This window comes from Phragmites australis, chromosome 7 (genome assembly GCF_958298935.1).
Source record: "Phragmites australis chromosome 7, lpPhrAust1.1, whole genome shotgun sequence".
NCBI classification, from domain to species: Eukaryota; Viridiplantae; Streptophyta; class Magnoliopsida; order Poales; family Poaceae; genus Phragmites; species Phragmites australis.
In genome coordinates this window covers 23,931,868-23,937,370 of record NC_084927.1, presented here as the reverse complement: position 1 = coordinate 23,937,370, position 5,503 = coordinate 23,931,868, and the positions used below count along the sequence as shown (strand labels likewise).

Below are 5,503 nucleotides of genomic sequence, written 5' to 3'. Positions count from 1 at the left end.
TGTCAGTTTCCTATGGTTAACCAAAAGAACCTTCTAACCTATTCTTAAGAAATTACTCCTTGTTTGGTTGGTATACTTAATCCCATAAACAACCAGGGCTGCTCAACTTTGGCAGCGCAGACGTTTTTCGAAGTCGGGCGGGTGCAGATTCAGAGACGGTCCCCACTGCAGCAAAACAAATGACCACCGGTAGCAGCTGCAGCACAACCGAGGCGCATGCATGCTCAAGACGAGCTTCACATCCCTTCGCATTATGCAAGTCTTTCAAGGTGTAAGGAGAGAGCTCAGTGTGATGCGACGCCATGCTCTGAATCTCTGATTGCCTGATCACGTAGATGCATGTGAGTGGCCATGTGCGTGGTGGTCTTGTGCTAGCTCATGCAGCAGTGATCGGTCTTCTCGTGATCCATGGAACCTGTTTGATAATCTTAGTTATTAGTGGCCATTTTGACTTCCGTTTTGCTGCCAGAATGGTTAGTGCCATGCAGGCGTCAATGATTCGTTCCTCTAGGAGCAGTTGAGAATTCGATACCATTATCTGAATTTCCTGCAAGAGAAGATCAGAAAAGAAACGGAAAGGAGAAAAAGTAGCATCCGAAGAATCAGTTTGAGTTACAGTTCAGTCAAATCCGAAACTCTAAATGCCTAATCTGAAAGAAATATGAGCTTTAAGCATACTAGAAAGAAAAAAACTTCTACTGATTTGTTACATTTTATAAGATACCAAATTAGCTCAAAAATAAGATTTTTGAAAGAGAAGTAAATTGTTTGATGAGCATACCTGCTTGAGCATCGTTGTCTCACCCTGTAGCTACTCCCATCGGATCAGGATCCTCACTTCCCTTTGAAGGCACTGTCTTTCTTTCTTTCGCAAAAAAAAGACTAATAAAAAAAATTACATATCTAACCTAAAAACGATAAAATAAATATAAAATCAGAAATATTTTATAACTAACAAAAAACGTTAAACTCCAATCAAATTGAAATTTAATGCTAAACCTCGATCATATATCATAGGGCTTGAAGTAGTGACTTCGGGCCTGTTTGTTTGCACTTAGGATTGTAGAATCCAGCTTTTATAAGTTGAAGTGGAAACAAACAAGCAGCTTCTATAAGCTGGATTCCACAATTTATAGTCTAGATTATCACAATCCCACAATCTGTACTTCACCAGCTTTTCTCAGCTTTTGATTTACAAAAAGACCGAACTACCCATCAATATTGAGTGGAATTTACCCACCTCTGCCCTTCGTTACCCCCCTCCCGCTCCCACACGCCCTTGACCGCGGTCTCCACAGTCAAACCCGTGTTCCCCATCGTCTCCAGTGTTTCTCTCGAACCCTAGCGCCGCCATGGACGATTTCGGCGCCTCCGCCACCAACGAGTTCGACACCGCCCTCTCGTACCGAGACGGTCTGGCCGGGGCCTCTCCCTCGCCCGACGGTGCTCCCTCGCCCGCCTCATCTTGCGTCGCGCATCTGATCCCAGGCGCGGAGGCGCACAACCCGTTCCCCATCGACGACGCGCCGAGTTACTTCCTCGGAGACGGCGGCTCTCCCTCGGCCGTCCCATCTCCTCTGCCCGGAGCACTTCGCGGCCCGGTGCGGCCCGGCTCGGCAGCGACCTTGTTTCGAGGAGATAGCGCGGCGGCCTACTTCTCCAGCGTTGGCGCGACCGCATACAGGGCGCCTCGGCCCTCCCGCGCGGCCGGCTCTGCTCCCCTCCCGGGCTTGGCGGCCGGCGTTGCTCCCCTTCACGGCTTGGCGGCCGGCGCTGCTGCCCTCCCCGGCTTGGCGGCCGGCGTTGCTCCCCTCCACGGCTTGGCGGTCGGCGCTGCTTCCCTCCACTACTTGGCGGCCGGCGCTGTTGCCCTCCCCGGCTTGGCGGCCAGCACTGCTGCCTTCCCCGGCTTGGCGACCAGCGTTGCTTCCCTCCCAAGCTCGGCCGGTGCTGCTCCCCTCTCAGGAGCTGGCGGTGCAGCTCCCCTCCCAGGCGCGGTGAGATCATTTTGCCTCAATTCTATTTAGTGAGATGAAACTATTTTGTGCGTGTGCTTTTGTATGATCATCAACAATAGTTTTGCTTCATGTAATCACATGCCTCTTTGATTGGTAAAAGAAGTGCACTCCACTGTTGTACTGCTAGGCTATTAGGTTCCTAGGAGAAGACCTTTTTTGAGAGTGAACTTGTTCTCAGCTAGTAAACTTATTCTGAAATTCTTGTGGAGTAATGCTTGTCATGCCAATTGTTTTATAGTATTACTTGTTGTTTATCATTTGATATGTACCAAATTACTCCTGATAGCTTGAGTTGAGGCTGGTCAGTAATGGGATAGATTGATGGCATGTACTGTTCTATTGCATGTTTAGAGTCAGTAGTGTCTATCATTTGATATGTGCCAAATCTACTATTCTATTGCATGTTTAGGGGCTGCTAATCTTGCTTATTGTTACCGAATAGATCGATGAGTTTGACAAAGCCGATTGGAATACCATCAACAATAGAGCATTTTGTGAAATATGTGTTGAGGAAATAAGAGCTGGGAATAGACCTATTGGAGTTATGACTACTAGAGGGTATAAGAATATAGCTGAGAAGTTTTTGTTAACAACTGGCTTGCGTCACTCTAGAATTAAAAAACAAATGGGACTCACTTAAGGGTTTGTATAGCTTTTGGCTAAGGCTTAACAAAGACACTGGCCTTGGATGGGACAGTGCTAAAGTTACGGTGATGGCTAGTGACAGTTACTGGAAAGTGAACACAAAGGTACTAATTTTTTTATTGATGTCCATCATTTACACTGTATGTATTGTTTACAAATCTGAACCACTATTATCTTGTAATGTTTTACAGAATCATGCAGAATGGAGGAAGCTTAAGAATGGTCCACCTGAGTGTCTGAATGAGCTTCAGATCATGTTTGATCTTACAGCAGTGGATGATTTTTCTTCTTGTGTTCCCGGAGAAGGAATAGGAGAAGGAATTGGAGAAAGAGGTAGTGAAGAAAATGGCAGAGATGAGAGCCACTCAAAGGGCAGTAATCCACTAAAGCGATGTAGTAGCAGTAACAATGCGACTAGCCCAAAGAAGAAAGTGAAGAACCCCATGGTTAAGATAATGAAGGGCATTTGGGATACTATGCAGGCTAATAGTGATGTTGCCAATAAGGTGATGTAGGGTGAAATGAGGTTTGAGTCCATTAAGGAAGTGATGAGCTTGACGGTAGAGTGTGAAGCAACCGAAGGAAGTGTAGAGCATTTCATGGCTAGCCAACTCTTTGTAAAGGCTGAAAATTGTGATGTATTCCGCACCATAACCACAAAGGAAGGGAGGCTCAGTTGGTTGAAAATGTGGTGCAAGAAGGAAGGCTATTAGTAGTTATCTAATATTAGCTTATTCATGTAATATTTGCTTGAACTAATGTATGACAATGTCTATGTTCGGGTTCAATAATTATTGCATTATCAATGTGAAATATGTTTGACAATGCCTATGTTTGACAGTATTTGTTGCATTATGTTTGACAATACCTATGTTTGAATATGTTGTAGATGAACATGTATGGAAGTGATGATGAGGATGAAGCATTTGAGGTTGCACGCAATCAACTTGATGTGCTTGAACAATATGGAGCAATATTTTGCACATTTGGTATGTACTATGTCGACACTTATTTGAACAAGTCACGGAGAAGAGAATCTATTCTATCGGGTCATGATTGGGTTATGCATACCCTTAATATTCCAAAAGATTGCTATGACATGTTTAGGATGAGTAGACCACTTTTTGATACCCTTCATAATTTATTGGTGAAAAACCAATTTGAGAGGTCAAAGGAAACAATTAGTAGGAAATTCAATGAAGTGTTGGATAGTATATATCTTATGTCAATAGATGTTGTGAAACCAAGGGACCCAGAGTTTACAATGATGCATCCAAGACTTCAAGGTTCTCGTTTTGCACCATATTTCAATAATTGCATAGGTGCAATAGATGGTACTCACATACCTGTTGTTGTGCCTGCGGCAAAATTGGTTCAACATGTGGGACGTTATGGATATTCCACTCAAAATGTGTTGGCTATATGTGACTTTGACATGAGGTTTACTTTTGTTGTTGCGGGATGTCCCGAATCGGTCCATGACATGAGGGTGTTCAATGATGCTATACAGAAATATGCCGACAAGTTCCCATTTCCTTCACATGGTAAGGACACATATTCTATTGATTTCATCTCACTTCATTTCAATATCAAAAACTATTTCTCATGTTGTACATTATTTTTTAGGAAAATTTTATCTTGTTGACTCAGGCTATCCTAATCGAACGGGTTTTTTAGCTCCTTACAAAGGGACGAAATACCATTTACTGGAGTTTCGACAAGGCCCACGTCCTAGTGGCAAGAAGGAGGTATTCAACTATTTGTATTCATCTCTTCACAATGTGATTGAGCGCTCATTTGGTGTTTTGAAGATAAAGTGGAGAATTTTATTGGACTTACCAAGTTATCCTATGCTAAAGCAAACAAGAATAATACATGCATGTATGACTCTTCATAACTTCATTCGAGATAGTGTTATGAGTGATGAAGATTTTGACATGTGTGATAAAGATGAAAATTACATGCCAATATCCTCTCAAGGGAGTGGTGAAAATTGTGAATTAGGAGAAGAAGAGGGAGATATAAATATCTTCCGTGATAATCTTGATAATGCTTTGTATGCCATGAGAGAGTAGATTATTTATAGGAAGATATTGATATGGACAAAAATTAAATTTTATTTGAATGATGTATTTTGTGCAATTTAATTATGCAATTTCGTATTTTACAAATAAGCTACAAGTTCGATTGAATGGGAAACGTGCCACGAAATGGTAAACAATGTACCCAAGACAGATGAGGGCATTTCAGATTTTTGACCTGCACAAATAGCAATCCAACATATACAAAATCCAGATTGCTAAATAGCCCTTAGCTTTTGGATCCTCAGTTTTTCATAATTCAGTTTTTCACAATCCAGAATTCAAAAATTGCTTTTTAAAATCTAGAGCTGAAACAAAAGGGCTCTTGATGAAATCAGATGATTCTGATCAGCATCTGATCAGGACATGTCATGCTCGCAGTATGTGTGTGTCAGCTTTGTTGTCCTGAGCTTTCAACTCTTGTCGATAAAGTAGCATCGAATGTCCCTACCTAACATTTTTATTCCTCCTAATCATCCGCTCTTCGGGATAGCTTGTCAACTTCAGCATTTGACATGGAAGGAATGCCAGTTAAGTTTTTATTTTATATATTATCGCCTGTTATAGTGGTGGTTTGATTGTGAGATTTTTGGATTATATATCTACAGTATATCTATATTAATATAAAAAGCACGAGTTTAGTTCGAATTTTTTTTTATCTCAGTCATCATTCGTATTTGACGAATGGTCCAGATCTTGCATGTGTTTCCGTATAATTTATGCTTGTTTGATACACCCCATATATTACACTATACCAAC

The 5,503-nt window shown here is 42.0% G+C and overlaps 1 pseudogene; it reads left to right on the top strand.

The window, feature by feature from the left end:
• Nucleotides 1-1,352: 1,352 nt before the first annotated feature.
• LOC133925498 (L10-interacting MYB domain-containing protein-like) lies at nt 1,353-3,376 on the top strand (annotated as a pseudogene).
• Nucleotides 3,377-5,503: the final 2,127 nt, after the last annotated feature.